The sequence below is a fragment of the Halichoerus grypus genome, chromosome 2 (assembly GCF_964656455.1).
Source record: "Halichoerus grypus chromosome 2, mHalGry1.hap1.1, whole genome shotgun sequence".
NCBI lineage: Eukaryota > Metazoa > Chordata > Mammalia > Carnivora > Phocidae > Halichoerus > Halichoerus grypus.
The window spans coordinates 70,216,069-70,237,013 of record NC_135713.1 but is presented as its reverse complement, the minus strand read 5'-3'; the positions used below and the strand labels follow the sequence as shown (position 1 = coordinate 70,237,013).

Sequence of the window (20,945 nt, the reverse complement as noted above, 5' to 3'; positions counted from 1 at the left end):
CACAATAAAAAAAGATGTATACTCAATTATGTTTTTAATGATTAAGGTCTGGATATTTTTCCCATGACCCTTGTACTTTTCTGAACCTGGATTGAAATTTAAGCACCCCCCAAATTCTACTCTGAAGACCCTAACAAGAATGCCCAAGAAATATTTTAAATAGAGAACTAGAATATATGACATCACTATGTATGCATAACATTTAATGTCATGAATTTTAAACTATATATTTGATACATTTTTGGTTACAAATGCATACTATAGTTAAAGAATGCCTTACCAAATAATAGGTATGTTCAAAGGAAAGAGACTTAGAATGTTCCTCTCTCCACTCAAAGATGACATGAACTCCATCTTCAGGCTATGAACTACCAACCCAGTCATTGATATCTAACAGACATAGTTTCCCATTTATAACCCCTTAAAACTTTAGCTCTTTGCCCCCTCTGCTTTAATACCACACTTTCCAAACATTGCAGTGTGTTAGAATAAAATACAGAATTACCTGACATGTTAAACTAATATTCCCAAAAAATGTCCTATGGAATTATATGTGAGCTAATCAATGTATCTTTGAAAAGCTTAAATTTACATAAATGCTGAATAAATATAAAAATTATTAAATGAAGACTCTGTACAAAATTTTTCCAATAGTTGTATCAAATTAGTTATTGAATTTTCATTACAAATATGGCAACCTATATTAGGGTTCTCCAGAGAAATAGAATGAATAGGATGTACGTACATATATAGAGTGAGATTTGTTTTAAGGACTTAGCTCACACAATTGTAGGGGATAGCAAGTTCAAAATTTATAGGGAAGGCCAGCAGGTTAGAAATTCTGGCAGAAATTGATGTTGCAGTCTTGAGTCTGAAGACAATCTGAATGCAGAATTCCTTCCTCTTCAGAGAACGTCAGTCTTTCAAATGATTGGACGAGGCCTACCCACATTGTGGAGGGTAATCCATTTAACTCAAAGTCTGCTGATTTAAATGTTTATCACATCTAAAAAATATTTTCACAGCAACATCTGTAGCTGGCATTTGACCAAACAACTGGGCACCATAGCCTAGCCAAGTTGACATATAAAATTAACCATCATACTACCTAAGTCAGGATTTCTCCCCTTGTCTTCCTGAAAATCACACCAAAGCAACAAAGAAAAGGAGCATCACCCTGTAACTTCAATTTTTCAAGGAAATTAGGAGGCAACTATAATAAGCTGCCTTCGTCTTATATGTGTGGGCTGCCAAAAGAAGCTTAGATGGACAGAAGCCATAAAGGAAGAGATCATAAGAAGGCAGAGAGTTCAAGGGGCACTAGCAGAGCAGTTCTCTGACAACATCAACCAAGGTGAGGGAGAGCTCACTCAGAAGTGTAAAATCTACATCTCTTGAACAGGAGAGAACATGACCTCTGGCCCAGATATGATGAAGAGAAACAGAAGGTGTGGGATGTTGTGGGAATGCACAAAGACACGCAAAAGGAGCCACATTGATAGGAAGCAGTCTGTCTCTGTGGCAGCAGCAGGAGAGCCTTAAAGTTGTCAAGTCTGGAATGCTGCCTAGCATCCTTTCACACTCCACTTTCATAGGAACCATCTACAAATAGCTAGTTCAGGAAAATCTAACTTATTCAATAATATATACTAAAAGAAGATGTGGCATAGAATCCATATATAAATACTATAAAAAAGGGGTAAAGATCACCAAATTAACCAAAAGATTAAAGATATTCAGAATTCTTTCATCTTTCACTTCATATATTGCAAGTCTCCCTCTCCATCTCACTTAGCAAAAGCTAAACTTAAGAAAAACCTGCAAGGCCCCATATGATCTCACTTCCCATTACCTTTGGTTTCTCAACATTTCTGTCCCCTTCTCTTCTTTCTTTTCCAAGAACATACAAGGTATAATCATCCCTCAAAGGCTTTTCTTGTTCTTTCCTCTGCCTGGCATATTCTCCCCAAGATATCATTATCACTCACTCCCTTAGCTCCATCAAATTTTAATCAACTGTCACCTCCCAAGAGTGATCGTCACAGGTCACATTACTTAAAATTGTGACAAACGCATCAACATTCCTTATCCCTCTACTCTGAGTGGTATTTCCCTTCATAATACAAGTCAGAATCTGACATACTATTTTCATAAAATTTTTATTTTATTCTGTTTTATCTACTACTATATTCTCAGTGCCTGCTACAGTATAGGAATTCAAAATATACTTATTAAATAAATGAAGGAATGTACTCTCTTCAAACAAATGTTTCCACAGAACAGATAAAAGGCATACCCAAACATATAACTAAAAATTAAGAAAACTGAATTAAACCTTCACTTCTATGTAGGAAATTCAAAAAGGGCAAATTTAAGAACTTAGGACAGAGATGGGGAACAACAGGGAAAGATGCAAAAAGAACTGGGGAAGACAGGAATAAGTAAGAAAAAAAGAAACATCACATATAGAAAAATGAAATTTGAAATTTGATGAAAGAGACACCTCAGAAAACCCAATAAGGAACATATGAAATAGAAAGAAGAGCAAGCAGAGGTAATAGGAAATAATTGTTTACGCAGATTAGAATAAACAAAATGTGGCATATCCATATAGTGAAATGCCACTCAGTAATAATAAAGGAAAAAACTATAACCAGAATACCGATGAAAGAAGCCAGTTTAAAGCCTGCATACTAGATGATTTCATTTTACATGAAGTCTAGAAAAGATAAAACTATAGCAACAACAACATAGATCAAAGATGGCCTAGGGCCAGGTGTGGGAGCAGGAATTGACTGCAAGCAACATGAGAGAAATTTGGAGGGTCATGAAAGTGTTCTAAAATTTTACTGTGATGGTTATTGTACAACTGTAGAATTTGCAAGCCCATAGAATTCTGTGCTTACACTAAAAAAAAAAAAAAAACCTCAATAATTCTTTTTGGTTTTACTTTTGATTAAGGATTACAGAGAAAATATAAAGAAAACAGGCAAATAACAACTAATACATACATAATTGAAGTTCTCGAAGAAGAAAATCCAAATAATTTTTAAATACTTAAAATCTCAAGAAAACTTTTCTGAAAGCAATTTATTTTGGTTTATTTATTAACTTATTAAATAAACAGTATCATTTACTATATATCAAGCATAGTATTAAGCATGTTTAAAATGTAACTTAATATCATAACAACCTTCTTTGTCAATCCAATTGTTTTCCCTATTATAAAGATAGGGAGACTTAGATGCAAAAAAGTTAAGTAATTTTATCAAGTTTCGGTTAATAAGTGGCAATGACCATTGTATTTACGTATTAAAAAGGCACATTATATGGCAAAGTAAACTGAGTAGGACACTCATCAGCTAGACATGAGTTAGTAAAATTACTAGAGTTTAACTATAAAGCAGCAAGGGAAAATAACCAGATATCTATAAGGGTAAAAAGTAAGGCTGGCTATAGTAAAACTCAATGCCAAAAGATGGTGGAAACATTTTAAAACATAACGATAATTAAAAAGATAAAAAAAAAGAAAGGTCGTTTACAAATTTTTATAGTAAGTGCAGGTGTCATGAAGTCATTGAAATTTAAAAATGAACAGATTCAGAAAATGCTGTTCATATGAGCTCCTCTTAAAACTAAAAATGTTCGTAAAATGAGAATGGGGGAATTTAGATTAAAAGGTTAGGTGGTGATTAGGGTTCTTCAGAAAAACAGAAGCAATAAGATGTATGTGTGGAGAGAGAGACAGACAGAGACAGAAAGACAGATTTTAATTTGATTCATGTGATTTTGGAGGCTGGTAAGTCCAAAATCTGCAGGGTAGACAGACAGGCTGGAGACCCAGGAGAGCCAGTATTCTAGTTCAAGTCCTAAGGCAGTCTGCTGTAAAACCAAGAAGGGCTGATGTCCAAGATGAAATCTGAGGGGAGTCTGCTAGAAAATTCTCTCTTCCTTGGACGAGGCCAGTCTTTTTGTTCTATTCAGATCTTCAACAGATTCACTGATTGGGTGATTCCCACCTATACTGTGGAGGGCAATTTACTTTACTCCCAGTCCACTGATTTAAATGTTAATTTCACCCAAAATACTGTCACAGAAACATCAGAATAATGTCTGACCACATATCTGGGTGGGCCATAGCCCAGTCAAGTATATACATAAAATTAACCATTACAGGTGATAAAGACAATATTCTCTGATAAAAAGGCAATAAAATTAGAAATTAACAAAATAAATAAATGTATGTATCTATAAATCTGGATAGAAAAAATTCTTAACTCAAACACTGATCAAAATTGTAAAACTTCCATATTTAAACATATGGAATATAGATAAGTAGTGTTCAGGGAAAAATGCACAGCCTTAAATACTTAAATCAGTTAAATAGAAAAAACAAATTAAGGAACTGATTCAGATGGAAGTACAGAAATAAATTGAAAGCAAGCATAAGGAAAGAATAACAATAAAAGTAAAATTTAATGAGATAAAAATATGTAAACAACAAAAATAATTTTAAAAAATTCAAAAACTACTACTTTGAAGAAAAAAAGTAAAAAGTAAACAATGAAATATACAAATCACTAGTTAATAAAAATCAATTAGAAGAAAACATATAATAGGAAGTTATAATGTAGAAAAATTCACAGAAATGAAAGAAATTGGATGACTAATAAATGCTATGTTAATACTATGAAAATAAATTTAAAACCTGGATAACAGATATTTTTCCTAAGAAAAATAATTTGTCAAAACTGATACTGAAACTCAGGAAATCAGAATAGGTTAATTTCCATAAAACAATTGAGAGAAAAATAGTCAAAGATTAATCCTCCTAAACAGCACTAGGATTAAAGGGCTTCACAGGAGAATTCCAACATATATTTAACAATCAGACCATTGAAATGCTATTAAACTGCTCCAGGCATAAAAAAGAAAGCAAGCTTATAAAAAGAATATGACATTGATACTAAAGCCTTAAGACTGTACTTTGAAAACAAACTATAGAATAATCTCACATAAATATTAATACAGAAATCCTAAATAATATACTGAAACAGAAAATACAGTAAATTTAAAAGGTAATTGTACCTATGACTAATTTTTATTACATAAATGTAATGATGATTCAACAGTAGGAAATCTATTAATATAAGTAATATAAATTACCACCACCCATGATTAAAAAACCTTTTCATTAGCAACCATCCCTATAAACATTTAGTTGAATTATGTGGAATTTATTTTTGTAGGTCAAAAAAGAAATCAAATATTGTTCAACCTAATAATACCAAATGAAATGGAAGTCAATGAATTCATGGTAAAAAGAAATCTATCTCAGCTCATAAGCCAATGAACTGAGTTAGAGTAAGAAATTGTAGGTAGAACATTTTGGAACATTTGGTTTAAAAATTACCACTATTTGCTGAGATATGATTGTTTACATGCAGAACCCAAGAGAATGAACTAGAAAATTATTACAAAAAATTCAGTAAGCTACAGGGTTATTAAATTAATATTCAGAAACCAATAGCTTTGGGACGCCTGGGTGGCTCAGTTGGTTAAGCATCTGCCTTAGGCTCAGGTCATGATCCCAGGGTCCTGGGATGGAGTCCCGCATCGGGCTCCCTGCTCAGCGGGGAACCTGCTTCTCCCTCTGTCTGCTGTTCCCCCTGCTTGTGTGCTCTCTCTCTGACAAATAAATAAATAAAATCTTAAAAAAAAAACAAAAAAACAGACACCAATAGCTTCATATATGCAAATAACAACCAGTTAGAAAATATAAGGAAAGAAAAAAAAAAACAAAACCCTATTTACAATACCAAGGTTAAATAGGGAAGAATAACAATAACAAGGACAAAAAAAAATGTCTTTGAAGAAAGCTTTAAAGCAGCATTGAAGGACAAGACACAGACATGAACAAATATAACAGCATACTGTGTCATTGGATAGGAATGCTCAATATCATCTGTAAGTTACTCTATAAATGTGATACAACCTAAATAAAGTGTTAATTATGCAAACTGTAATAACTAATCATAATCATAACTAATCATAATGTTTAAATAGAAAAATAAACAAAGAAAAATTCCCAGCAAAACTCTGAAAAAGAATAAGGAAGACAGCAAGAACCAATCTTACGAGATAACAATTTATTTGTAACATATTTATAATAAATATTAGTAAAGCTTCAACATAAAAACAGTGAGATATTGGCTCATAAACAGAACAATGGCCCAGAATAAAACATTCCAAAGCCTATACAATGTATATAAAAATTTGAAAGATGATAAAGTTAGCATATCAAATTAGTGGGGAAAAGATGAATTATTCAAAAAGTGGCATTGGAATTACTAGAGAAAAGTAAGCTGTATCCATACCTCACACCAGACACCAAGATAAATTCCAGTAAGAGCAGAGCACATAAATATGCCAGACAAAAACTGGGATAATTACTTCCTAAGACTGGAAAGACAAAAGCCTTTCCAAGTATAACTCAAATTTCAGACGTCATTAAAGAAAAGATAGATTTAACTACACAAACATAAAGAAATCCTGCAAGGCCAAAAAAAAAAAAATTATAACTATAGTCATAGTGCAAATGAAAGATGAAGACACAATATTTTTTAAAATCAGCTAAAATATATCTCAATATAGGGGCTCCTGGGTGGCTCAGTTGGTTAAGCGTCCAACTCTTGATTTCGGCTCAGGTCATGATCTCGGGGGTGTGAGATCTGGGTATGGAGCCTGCTTTAGATTCTCTCTCTCTCTCCCTCTGTACCTTCACACCCTGCACACAGGAGTGTGTGCTCTCTCTCTCTGTAAAATAAATAGATAAATCTTTAAAAAATAATAAAATAAAATAAAAATTTTTTAAATTCCCCAAATATTAGTACTAAGGAATATTAGTAAGAAGTATTAACAAAAAATAATTCAATAGCTCTTTGGTGAAAGGATATGATCATACAGTTTACAGGAAGGCAAATGCTCTTTAAAATATGAAAAGCAAAGCAGAAACTCAATGAGAATAAAAGAATACACATTAATGATACAGGAATGCCACTTTTTTGACCTATCGATTTGGAAAAAATAATAATATTCCATTATACATTGTCAGTAGGGCTGCATTGTGTGGAAGCCAGTTTCATATATTTCTAGAGTAAGTACATATTTGTACTTACAAATGACTAATTTGGTAATTAGCAATGAGCAATTTGGTAATATCTATGAAAATTATAATTGCATATATATTTTGACCCAGTAATTTCACTTCTGGGAAGTTTTCCATGAATACATTTTTTAAAAATAATATCAGCAATTCGGGCACCTGGGTGGCTAAGTTGCTTAAACAACCCACTCTTGATTTCAGCTCAGGTCATGATGTCAGGGTTGTGAGATCAAACCCTGCATTGGGCTCTGCGGTGGGCCTGGAGCCTGCTTAAGATTCTCTCTCTCTCTCCCTTTGCCCCTCCCCCTGCCCTGCTTATTCTCTCTCTATCAAATAAATAAATAATATAAGCAATAGATTACCTATTACATTTTTTAAAATTTTCTTAAAAAGCAAATGTTCATCAATAGGGAGCTGTTTAAATTATGGTGCATCCATATAATTCAATACTACACAACTGTAAAAAATGAGAAAGCACTTAATGTGTGCATATAGATTTATTAAATGAAAAAATCACGGTCTACAATACATATATACAGTACTATAGTTTTGTGAAAATAGGAAAATAAGAATACATATTCATATTTGTTTATGTATAAAGAAACTGCTAATATTGGTTCTCTATAGGACAAAGGTGATAGGAACAAGGGGTAGGGAAAGATCTTTTTTGACAACTTAATATTTAAGGTATTTTATAATTTTTGGCCGTAAAAAATACTAGCTAGTAAAAAAATTAAATTTTAAAAAATATAAATTTTAATGTTTAATATTGTATGGCTATATCTGAAACTTAGCTTCCTATAATAGATTTAGAATTGCGTCTTTATTCTATTTTTGAGTATTCATTCAACGGTTCCAATCCTGTTTATTTCTGCATTGTTCTCATCTAGTTTAAGTTGTAGATATATTACATGGCTGCCCAAATGTTTTATATTTAGCAAAAAGCATGAAATTTGAATTCATATTGATTAGGAGAGTTTTTGTGAATGTTTTAAAACAGTAAAAAAAAAAAAAATACACTATTTAAGTCACTGATTTTGTAGCCCTCCCATCCTTTCCCTTCCTCCTCCAAAAAACAAGCAAACAATGGCACATCATACTGGGAATTCATTGAAAAGTCAGTTCAAACCAAGCCACTTCTGTTCTTTCTGCCACCACCACAACCATACACACACCCACTTGAAAGTGGAACTATAGGATTGGAGCAGTCCAAGGAAATTGTACTTGGATTTTATGTTTTCCCAGACAGTAGACCAAAATTAAAATGTCACCATGCTGTCCAAAAATATTTGTTGAAACTTATATGTTTGATATGTGAAAAATGCTTACAGTTTTGACACCCTGTAGAAATTAGGACAAGATGTATCATTAAGATCTGCAGTCACTGAATCGGTAGCATACATCAACTCCACTGGTTGTTAACCAGTACATGCTGACTGGGTGTTAATGGACAGACCAAATATCGCCCTATGGATAGGCCCTAAGACTCCATGTAGAAGGAAAAAGAGGTAGCTAGGCCAAAACTTCCATTTGTCCCACTGTCTTGTACTCCCTGGACCAGACCATCCACCAGCTAAATACCACCAATTGATCCAGGTCAACACAATGTGGGGCAGAGGAATTACCTATCCAAGCCTTACCCAAAATCCTGATGCCTCAAATTTTGAGATATAATAAAGTGTTTGCTATTTTAAGACACTAAATTTGGGGATGTTTGTTACATAGCAGTATATAACAGGGACAGTGAATATAGGAAAAATTATTAACTGATATAATTTTATGTATTTTTTAAATGAAAAATGTTTAAATTGATTTGACTTCCCATCTTCAAACAAGCAAAAAACCCTTTCCTAACAAAGTGCTATTTAACTAAGATCAATTTTCATCTCCCTGTAAGTATTCAACCTACGTGCAATTATGCTATGTCTCACATCAATTAAGTACTGTATTGTCATAATGCAAAGAAAACTAGAAATTTTAAAAATTAAGAAACTATTTCCCCAATGTTTGAATAGTCATTCATATCATGATAATATCAAAGATTCATAATGAGCATATTTTATTAGATATCAACCACCTCAATAATAATGATAATAATTTTTCAATTATTCTAGTCCTTTTTCATTTTTCAACCTATAAATCCAATATTTCTAAAACTGAAGATCTGGCAGGCCTCTGGCGGCCTGACAAGGCTCCTTTAATAACTCCTTCTTGGGAAGAACAGCAATGCTGACATGGGCCTGCCTAGAGAAGGCCTGTTTAATATTAGCTTTCCATCAGTCCAGTGGTGTGACTGAGACTCTGAGCTACATTGCTTTAGGCCTCCTGGCAAGAGAAAACCTGCTTAATTACCTGCCCCAGCTGTACTTACTAAGTGGAATGATTATTAAATCTGTCTCTCTATTTCACAGTTTCAGTATACAATTCAAATCTATGCCAAGAGGAATGGAGGACATAGATTCTGAAGGAGTAGGCAGGATTAAAATCCTCATCGCGACAGGTGTCTTAAGAGCATTGTTGCCTAGGGCTCAGCCAACCCTCTGTCCTCTAATATAAAAATGGAAGGTTCTTAGATGGTCTGCCAACTTTGTAAACTGAAAGTAACCTCTCATCATTTATCCACATTATTGTCCAGTTCATGTTCAAAGGAAGATAATAACTCTTGGCCTTTTTCTACTTTTTTACCTACCGAAGGATAATTTGAGTCCTTTACTCTGAAGTCCAAAGACATGATAAAACCACAAACTTGTATTGCTTCGATTTGTAGATTCCCACCATCTGCTTCTCAGAGTTGATTGCTATCCTACCATTTGTAGCAAAGGGAACTAACACCTATTCTCAGAGAAAACTAAGTGACCTGCTTCCATTATAATTCCTGCTATATTGTAAAAAGTGATGTAAGCTTTGATTCTACCCCATAATATATCCATGTTCATAATATATAAAAATAATGGTTAAATCATTAAAATGTTTATTAAAATAGAGTCTCCAAGAAGATGAAATGTGTTTAATTTGTAGTCTAACCTATAATTTTAAAGATCCTCTGCACACTCCTCAGAGGTAAGCACCAAAGTTTGGAAAGTTCACTCTAACTTGTACTCATGGGTTTTTTTGTTTTGTTTTGTTTTTTTAATTTTATTTATGTATTTGAGAGAGAGAGAGCACAAGCAGGGGAAGTGGCAGAGGGAGAGGGAGAAGCAGGCTCCCCACTGAGTAAGGAGCCAGACCCTGAGATCATGACCTGAGCAGAAGGCAGACGCTTAACTAACTGAGCCACCCAGGCACCCCCATACACATGCTTTTCAAAAAATGTTTCTTCATTCATAAAAGCCCTTTGTTGTCTAATTTTATAACTTACCTCTCTTTCTTTGGTATTACTTCACTTTATTAATCAGTGATGAATTAAATCTCATTTTTGCCTGTAAACTTTAATATAGGATTTGTTAAATTCTGCAACCAGAAAGTAAACTAGCTTTGCACTAATTTCACTTGTGTCAGTGATTTTGTATCTGGGTCTAAGTGCCAGTTTAAATAATAGAGTATCACTTTTAATATTTCACCATTAAAATTCATTTCTGTTTTGCAGTTTTGTTTGGAATTTTTAATCAGTATGTTAGCACCATGATGTAGCAATTCATAGGTTAAATGAATACAGTAGGTCATGATAATTGGCCAGAGGAGTGCTATATTTCCCTCCTGTCATGTATACTAGACAGAAATTTGGTGTGACAAATAGTGTCAAATATGACTACAAATCATAAAAATAAAGAGTTCCTTGATAAGCATTTATGAAGTTCATAAGGGAAAAATGGTACCCTTTCCTCACCCCATCAAACCATAAAGTTTTCAGTATAAATAATGCATTGTCATTTGGGATAACAATACATTGTGTCTGACCAGCCATGATTTCTTGTGTAAGCCACAGAGATAATATCAATATTGAATAAAATACAACAATTTAAGCATGTCTTTATGCTCATTCTTTACTGAGAGGTTTATGCCAGTAATTTTGCCCAGCTGTGTAATACATCACAGAGCCTTTGTGTAATCTTTGGGATCTAAATCATGGACATGAGGAATAATGTGATGAGGAAAAACACTCTGGACTTCCCATTCTGAGTCCAATCTGAGTTTGAATCTTAACCCTGCTATTTAATTTTTATGTCATCTGAGACTCTTCATTTCACTTTTTTTCTTTTAAATTATTTATTTTTTCCTTTTTTGTATGAGTGTCTGTGATAAATAAAAATGCCTGGTCTCCTGCTCATAGGATGGTCACTTTGTCTATCAGCATTTTAGGTTTTTTGGGAGTTTTTGTGTATTTGGTTTTTATTACAGTAAAATTGACATATAATATTGTATTTGTTTTGGGTGTACAACATACTAACTCGATATTTGTATATATTGCAAAATGATCACCATTATAAATCTAGTTAACATCGAGTTATGAGTTACAAATTTTTTTTCCTTGTGATGAGAACTTTTAAGATCTACCCTCTTAGCAACTTTCAAATATGCAATGCAGTATTATTAACTATGGTCACCATGTTGTACATTATATTCCCATGAATTACTTATTTTATAACTGGAAGTTTTTACTTTTTCATCTCATTCTTCTTTTTTTTTTTTGGAAGATTTTATTTATTAGAGAGAGTGAGAGAGCTCACATGAGTGGGGAGAGGGGCAAAGGGGGAAGAAGAGGGAGACAGAATCTGGAGCAGACTCCGTGCTGAGCATGGAGGTGGATACAGGGCTCGATCCCACCACCCTGAGCTCATGCCATAAGCCAAAACCAAGAGTCAATGCCTAACTGACTGAGCCACCCAGGCACCCCTTATTTTATTCTTCTTAATATCAGTTCTTCATCTGTGAAATAAAGGGTTTGTTCTAAGATGATCATTTGAAAGTTCTCTTCCAAGCTTGAAATTCAAAACATTATTAAGAGTTTATTGTATTATTGGATGGTTGTGATGGTTAAATTACTGAATTATTTTACTATGTACAGGTTTAGTGCAGGGCCTGGCACAGAATGAATTAGTACAAAGTGAATGCTCGCTATGTTTACCTAAGGCCAAACTTAGCCTGTCTTATGCTATATAACTTCACACTGGAATAGATTAGCATTACCTCAGGTTCCACCATAATTCACTAATCATCATCAATATTTGGTTCTCCTTTCCCTCTGGGCATTCTGAATGATGTAAGAAATACATTAGGGTTCAAAACCTAAGAAAGAATTCTTCAGACATGTTTGATACAAAAAAGTGATTTTATTAAAGCATAGGGACAGGACCCATGGGCAGAAAGAGCTGCACCGGGGTCATAAGGAGTGGCCCATTATATACTTTCAAGTTGGGAGCAGGTTAGGGATAGCGTAAGTCTCTAAGAAATTTTGGAAGCAAGGTTTCCAGGAGCTTGAGGGGGCTAGCTATTGTTGGGAAAAGGTCATTTATTACTGTCTAATAGACCCTGAGTCATGAGACCCTTCAGATGTATATTAGTGGGTCATATGCTTGGGGGATGATTGCCAACATGTATCTTGGGGGATAGAGATAAAGGAAGTTTCCAAAGGACTTTTATGTTAAAGAAGACTTATAAGACCCTGGGGGTTGGGCTAAGATTGCCTTTTGCTCTTAGCAAATTATGAACATCGAGGCAGCCGAGTTCCTAGAGCAATGTCACTCTGCCTGTTTCAAGGACTTGTCAGTGGGCTGTAGATAGTAAGGAAATTTAATAGTTTTTTCTTCTGCCTTTGTTTCCCACATCACTGAAGATTACTTTTATCAGGTTTCTGTGTAAATTGTAAGTTGGATGAGGACATTTGACTAGTTCTGACCAAAGAAATGTAAGCAGAAAAAAATTGTAACTTCTTGGCTGAGGTGAGAAATGTCTATGTACATTTCTCCTGACCATCCTTCCTCTGCTGCTAGGACATGACTCCATTGCTGCAGGTACAAAATGGTGACACTGTGACAGCTGGGATCCCTGAGGGCTTGTGTGGAGCAGAGATCCCTCATAGTCCACACAGGCTATGTACCATGAGCAAGAAATAAACTTGCTGTTAATCCATGGAAAGTTTTTTTTGGTTTGTTTTTGCTGAAGCATAACAGCCTATCTTGAGTAACATCCTTCATACCATTAAAATGAATTTACACACTTCCCAAGGGGTATATTTAGCCCTGCCTTCCTCAATGCCATTTGGAAGCAGTTATTTATTTCCTTCCCCTCAAGTTCATAATTAAACCACAAACCAATTTGGTTAATAATTAATATCTTTACCTCTGTGGGGAAGGAAAAAATAAATTTCCCTCCACTATTCTAGATTCTTGGCTGAGACCACCACCCCCTCACCCCTGCCCCATGGTAATAGGAGAAAAAGAAACAGAAGTTTAATATCATGTATATCTCCTATTCACATAGGAGAGACCCAGGAAAACTGATTAACTCCCCCAAATAGCCTAAGTCACCACCTTAAATACCATCTCCAGCTAAAGACAAAAGAAAGATACTGGGTATTGGGTGAGTTGGAGGAGGGCAGTTATGGAAGATTATCAGTCAAAGCACATTAAAGGAGGCTACAGTTGTGATGCAGATTTAAGTCTATGCCTGCTTCATGGGTAAGAGTTTCTAGGAGTTAGGTCATCTTCCTCTTCCTGATACAGAGAGAGAGACACCCTTACCAAGGGAGATTTCTCTTGTAGACGTAAATATTACAAAAGGGTAACTTCTGCTTGGTTTTCACAGAACTATGTTGGCTCTTTCTTAGAAATAAACAGCCCTAAAACAATCTTTATTCCAAAGAGATATATTTTGGGGTGACAAATTTTACTCCCCTTCATCTCCTAAATCTCTCCCACATGTGGCTCTTCATTTCTAGTCCTACCATTACTCTCCTAGTCCAGGCCTTTGGCTGTTCTCACAAGGTTACTGCTATAGCCTCCTGAGAGGTTTCTGCCTCCAAATTATACCACTCAGATCTCTTTACCTTTGATTAAATTTAAAATGCAATTTTGCCTTATTGGTCTCCTTTTAAAAATATTTTAATGTCAAGAGTCCAAGCATGGCAGTGTGACATAAAGTCTTCTCATGACGTGGCCTATTAATCTCTCCATTTCCCCCTTTTCTTTGCCTGGAAAACTAAAGTCTAGGAAACAGTGAGTTGCCTATAATTCTAGATACACCGTGATGGTTCACACCTATCTGACATTGCTCATGCTCTTCTATCTACCTAGAATGACCTCCCACTCATTCTTTATCTGACTCATTTCTACTCATTTGTCATGATTCAGTCATAACATCTTTCTTCAAATCCCAGACTTTGTTGTATTCTGCTGTTGCTACACGTACTCTGTGTGTACTTCTAAGCCTGTTGTTATCCTATTATAATGAAATTGTGTCTTTTTTGCCTACTAGATTAAGAACACCTAAGGCATGGATATGCATGTCATGTATCTCTGTATTTCTCACTTGCCCCTATAATGTCTCCTAGTGCTCTGTAAATGTTGGTAGAAAAGTCTTAGCCCTGAGGGTCACTGTTTCTTAATGCCTGAAAATCCTATGCTGTTGTCTGATTCAGCCTTTACTTGCCCCCATTTTGCCATCACATTTTCTCCTCACACAGCAGTCCTTCTGAATGAGCTTCTGTTTCAGTTTTCCTGCTGAGGCAGAAGCTATGCATGCCATAGACCAAACCCCTTCAACATGGACTAGCCCTGTGATGCTGTTGTCATTTTCATTTTTTCAGAACTAAACTCGGTTCCACATGCACCTTGCTAAGAGGATGGATCTTCCAGAAACAAACTGATCACTTTATGATTCATGATGTAGCCATCTTTTTAACATCAAGTATCACCCTTTTCTTAGAACCTTCCTTCCTTATTCTACTTATTGGATTAAACTGTTCATATCTAGCTGACCCAAGTCAGGCCCACAAGACCACAGTTCTATCTTCTGCTTTTCAAAGATAAGCACTCTCCTGCAACAGAAAGAACCATTTTTGAAGGTCTGCTATTGCCTCTGTACTTTAAAGAAAACATTAGGAGTTTGCAGCCCAGTTCTAAAAGATCTTTCCACTTTTTTTGGAGGGAGGAGCAGGTAAAGAAAAAAAAAAAGGTAGTTCATATTGAAGTGGTGGATGACATGATGATATCATCCAGAATAAAAGGAATGTAGCTTGAAGCAATAAGACACCAGTGCATAGAGAAGCTGAGATCAACTGCAGTAGAAACTGCATTGTACCTTTTCAAATTAAAGTCTTTTTAATCTGGACAATGTCACAATTTTCAGTTACTTTATATTAAAAATACTACAGGGGGAAATGGAATTATATAACTGTATAAGTAAAATACACATATAATTAATTTTATAATTAGGCTCATTTCACAGAAATTACACCCAATAACAGTCACTGTTGCCTCTACCAGAAAGGCCTGGCATGTTCTCAAGGATCACTCAGTGTGTTATTGATGATCAGTTAAAGTCTGTGTGTTAAGGCTCACTTGGAACTCTTTTGAGAAACAAATCCATTCTTCATCTGCCCTTCATCAGCATATATTCACAAAAGAAGAAGCACAAATTAACCCCACTTGGCCAATATAGGGATTGGAAGAGCAGATATAAAAGACTCCATTATATGAATGAGCAACCTGTGAGACTCAAAAGGGCCCCACACTTTGTTGAATGCTCTGTTGTCAATCTGTTAATATTTTTTTTAACAAAGGACCCACATATTCACTGTGCATTTGGTCCCACAAATTATGTAGCTGATCCTGGCTGAAGCAGTAGTTATCAGTTTCTCATGAAACTGTTGCAGAATTCCTTTTCCTTGTGCCCACAGTTCTTGGTCACACAGCTTCAAAGAATGAAGAGATAGGCCAGACGAAGAGTGGTAGGGAGCAAGGCAAAGATTATTGAGCGATAGTACAAAGCTCCCAAAGAGGGAGGGGACCTGAGAGGGTTGCCCTCCAAGCTTCTAGGTCTAGAGGTTTTAATGAGAATGTTGGTGGGCTGTTTTTATCTGATTAACTGTCCTTGCACGTGTCGCCCAATCAGGTTTTTGTCCATGCACTCATCTACCTATCAGGTAGTTGCTCCCATGGGAAAGGGTGGAGGGCTCCTTCCAGGGTGGTATAAAATCCTTTTAAGGGTAGTTTCCTCTTAGAGTGGGGCCCTTTGTCCCTGCCAGCCTTTCTTCCAGACTATCCTTCATTAAAACCTTTCATTAAGATGCCATCGATCATTCACAGATTGTGACATGAATCTAGACAAAAAGAAAAAAAATACATGACCCAGAAATAATAGCTGTGATCATCAATACAATCCATACTGAATTTTAGCTTTAAGTGTTTGGGGAAGGAAAAATAATTTCCCTTTATTCTCCTAGGTTTTTGGCTGAGAATCCCTTGTAATAAAAGACAGATTAACAGGAGAAAAACAAAAAAAAAAAAACCCAGAAGTGTAGTAACATATATACTTCTTGTATAAGTGAGAAATACCAGGAAAACTGAGTCACTCCCCAAAATGGCCTGACCTGCCATCTTAAATACCTTCTCCAGCTAACAACAAAAGATGGTGAGGAAGGGGAGTTATAGGAGGTTATCAGGCAAAACACCATAAACAAGGCTATGGTTGTTATGCATAATTAATGCCTGCCCCACTGATAAGAGTTTCTAGGTTTTAGTGATCCTCCTCTTCCTGGTACTGAGAGGGAGCCACCCTTACAAATGGAGATGTCCCTTGTAAATATAAATATCTCTTACAAAAGGGTAACTTAAAAAAAAAAAAAAACTTTTACTGTTTTCAGAGTTTTTCCTATGTTGTGCTGTTTACTCAAAATAATTGGCCTAAAATAATCCTTATGCCAAATAGATATATTTCAGATTAAAATTCTGTTTTCCTTTGTGTGCTATTAACAGAAAATTTGGTTAAGAGAACAGAAAAGGGTCATTTTGGGGGCACCTGGGTGGCTCAGTCGTTGGGCATCTGCCTTCGGCTCAGGTCATGATCCCAGGGTCCTGGGATCGAGCCCCGCATCAGGCTCCCTGCTCGGCGGGAAGCCTGCTCCTCCCTCTCCCACTCCCCCTGCTTGTGTTCCCTCCCTCACTGTGCCTCTCTCTGTCAAATAAATAAATAAAATCTTAAAAAAAAAAAAAAAAGTCATTTTTAAGCTCAAAGTCTCCTGCAAGGAAAACGTATAGATGAAAGAGTAAACAATTACCTTGAAAACAGTTAATGTGCTCCTCTTCCTTTGTAATCTAAATTGTAAGAAGAGTTGTTAAAACTTTAGTTATTATATCAGTATAAAATTAAACTATTTTCTTTATAGTTCATCAAACTGTACCGTTAGGAATTGTTGCATTGTAAAGAGCTGTACTTTATTTACAATTAATTCATTGAGCTTTCCTTTTAGTAGTCTTGATCAGAACAATTTCATTTGTTATTCATGCTGATTTACATAAATACTCCACAGCGTTTTCCTATTAAAGGACACTTAAAATGAAGGGCAACATTTGCTTCTCTCCTCTTCTATGCAATTTATTTCATGTTTTCTTTGAAGAGGGTTGTTATGATCAGCAGACAGGAGCTGGTGAAAACATAATCTTAAGTCTTGAATGGTGATCATTTTCAGTCTTTTAAAGACTGCTAGCCTTAATTGATTTGTCTCCAGTGTGAACTGAACTGTTATGTCTGAAGAGAAGCTTCCTTTTATCTCTCTTACACTCTGAGGATTTAAGCATAATGAATAACTTGCTTTAAAAAATGATATTACTAACTCATTCATTCATTCCTATAGTACTCAAAAAGTACTAGTTAGGTATCTGCTATGTGCAAAGCACTGTCCTTAAGCATAGGAGATATAAAGACATAAAGACAGGAAAAAACAAACATGATCTGTAACGCAGAACATGAAGTCTAGTGGAAGAGATAATATTTAATAAGTGTTCATGAAAACAAAGGCAAATAGCATCTGTGGCAAATATATGAAAGAGAAGTAAGTACTCAGAGCAAGGAGACATACGGAGGAAGTCAGATGGGTTCTGAAGTAACATACTTGAGTGAAGATCTGAAAAATAAGTAGTGTGCAAAGAGTAATTACAGTAATTATTTACATCAGAAACAAACATTTAGAAAACACATTTTAAAAGAAGATATTATCTTCAAATAATATGAGATACTTGGAAATGTTTCTTTAAAAAATATGTTCAAGAAATGCATGGAGGAAATCAAACAGTGGACTTGAAGATGTAAAACAAGACTTTTAAAATGTCCATGCACTAGGGGCACCTGGGTGGCTCAGTCAGTTAAGCATCCGACTCTTGATTTCAGCTCAGGTCATGCTTTCAAGGTTGTGAGATTGAGCCCTACTTTGGGCTCCTCACTGGGCATGGAGCCTGCTTAAGATTCTCTCTCTCCCTCAGCCCCTCTCTCTGCGTACTCTCTCTCTCCCTCCTAAAAATAAATAAATAAATAGCCCATGCACTAAAAACTCATTATCAAAATTGTGTCAATTTTCCACAAATTAATCTCTAAATTCAATGCAATTTTCACCCAAATTCAAATAGAGGATTTCATTGAGTTTGATAACCTAACTCAAAAAATGCTTGTGAAAGAATAAAGGGCTAAGAATACCCAAAACATTATTAAATAAGAAAATTTACTCTACCAAATGTCAAAACTTACTTTATACAATAAGTTGTAATATGTTCACTATTGATACAAGAATTTAAAAAATAAATCAAGCAGAGAATTCATGATATAGGACAGATTTGATATTGTAAATTGTTGGGGGAAAGTACGGACTACTTAGTACATGGTACTTAGAGTTTTGGTTATATATGATCATAAAATATGTCTCTATTTCATATGATATACAAATGTAAATTTTAAGCCTAAATACAAGATTTAAGCACAATAAATATGAGAAGCTCTAAAACTCTGAGAAGAGTATGTAAGACAGTATTCTTACAATCTTAGGATATGGAGAGATTTCTAGACAAGAAGCAGAAAAAGCAATATGTAAGTAAAAAAACTGAAAAATTGTAATTACATTAAAATTTAAAATATTTTCAATAAAAGATATCATAAACTAAGTTAAAAGAGAAGTTAGAGAGATAATCCAAGATGTTGGAGGAGTAGGAGTAACCTTAGTTTGTCTGGTCCCAGGAATTCACCTCAATAACTGTCAAACCATTTTGAACACCTGCAAACTCAACCAGAGATCTAAGAAAAGAATTGCTGCAACTCTACAAATAGAAAAGCGACCACCTTCTGCAAGGTAGGAGGTGCAGAGAAGCAAATTTAAGGCAATATATGGGAAGATAAATCACCGGGGGAGAGAGTTTCTGCCAGCCAGCACCAGAAAGTGATATAGCAGTGGAGAGCAAAATCAGAACTTTTAACAGCCTGCTCTAGTGAGGGACATCCCTGCCTGAAAGACACTCATGTGGCGAAACAGGGCAGAATCCTAGATGGGACAGTGTGGTCTCAGGATCCCTGGGATCACAGGAAGACTGGAGGTGCCTGAGTGTGGCTGCAATCAGTGAGCCCAGGAGAGGGCTCTCAGCTCGGGGTTACCATATACTGCGAACTTCAGCACAGTTGGGCGATTGCTCTCTGAGCAGGGGCCCAGCAAGCTGCAGAACCACTGCAGTACCCCTCCCCCTTCCCCCAGGAAGAGCAGCACAGATGCACACTGCAGGAGTTTGCAGGGTTTGGAGACTTGAAGCAGGGTCGTGTGCCTGAGATAGAAACACTGGGTCACAGGCTGGGTGAGCACGCACTGTGGACAAAGACCAGCGAGATAGGAGTGATTAACTGCTTTTCCCTGGGGGCACACTGAGGAGTGAGGCCCCAAGCTCTGGGCTCTGGGGCTAGAGATTAGGAGGCTGCCATTTTCATTCTCATCCTCTAAAGTGGTTCAGAAAGTCTTCAGGAAGCAAAAGCCACAAAGAACAATCCAGAGCTACTTACATAGCCTGGCCCCTGGCAGGGGTGGTGCAATTCCACCTGGGGCAAAGACACCTGAAAATCAGCACAACAGGGCCCTCCCCCAGAAGATCAGCAAGAACATCCAACTAAGACCAAGTTTATGGATCACACAGAACTGCAAAACTCTAGCTCTAGGTGAAAATGGTATATAGAATTCATGTTTTTTCCCCATGATTCTTTAGTCTTTCAAATTTTAATTTTCTCTTTCCCTTTTCAACCAATTTCTTATTTTGTCAGTTCTTTTTTAAAATTTTTTTATTTTTCATTTTTACACTTAGATTCTATCCTTTCATTGTATTTAATTTTATTTTTGTGTATATATAAATTTTTCTTTCTTCACCATTTTGGATTGCTCTGTTCTGTTCACCTGTCTGTTTATATTCCCTCTTTTTTTTTTTTGTCTTTTAATTTTCATTTTTACAGATAAATTCTATCCTTTTAATGTATTTAATTTTATTTTTGTACATATAAACATTTTTCTTTCTTTACAATGTTGGGGTCTAGTTATCTAAGACACCAAAATACACACAGGATCCAGTGTATTACTCTGTTCTGTTCACCTGTCTGATTATATTCTCTCTCTCTCTTTTTTTTTTTTTAACTTTTAGTTTCTTTCTCTTCAGTTTTGGGTCTCTTCTGATTTGTGTACTGTACATTTCTCTGGGGTTATTGTTGCCATTTTAGTATTTTCTCTCATTCATCTGTTCTCTGGACAGAATGACAAGATGGAAAAACTCACCTCAAAAAGGAGAACAAGAGGCAGTACTGACTGCCAGGGACCTAATGAGTATGG

The 20,945-nt window shown here is 35.5% G+C and overlaps 1 long non-coding RNA gene across 1 annotated transcript in view; it reads right to left on the bottom strand.

The window, feature by feature from the left end:
• Positions 1-6,320: 6,320 nt before the first annotated feature.
• The window catches only part of LOC118530046 (uncharacterized), a 192,240-nt gene continuing 177,615 nt past the window's right edge, over positions 6,321-20,945 (bottom strand). Inside the window, exons 4-6 of the long non-coding RNA XR_004914444.2 lie at positions 18,183-18,227; positions 17,382-17,418; positions 6,321-6,816 (exon numbers count right to left, since the gene is read on the bottom strand). This is a non-coding gene — a long non-coding RNA (uncharacterized LOC118530046). The remainder of the gene's footprint in view (positions 6,817-17,381; positions 17,419-18,182; positions 18,228-20,945) is intronic.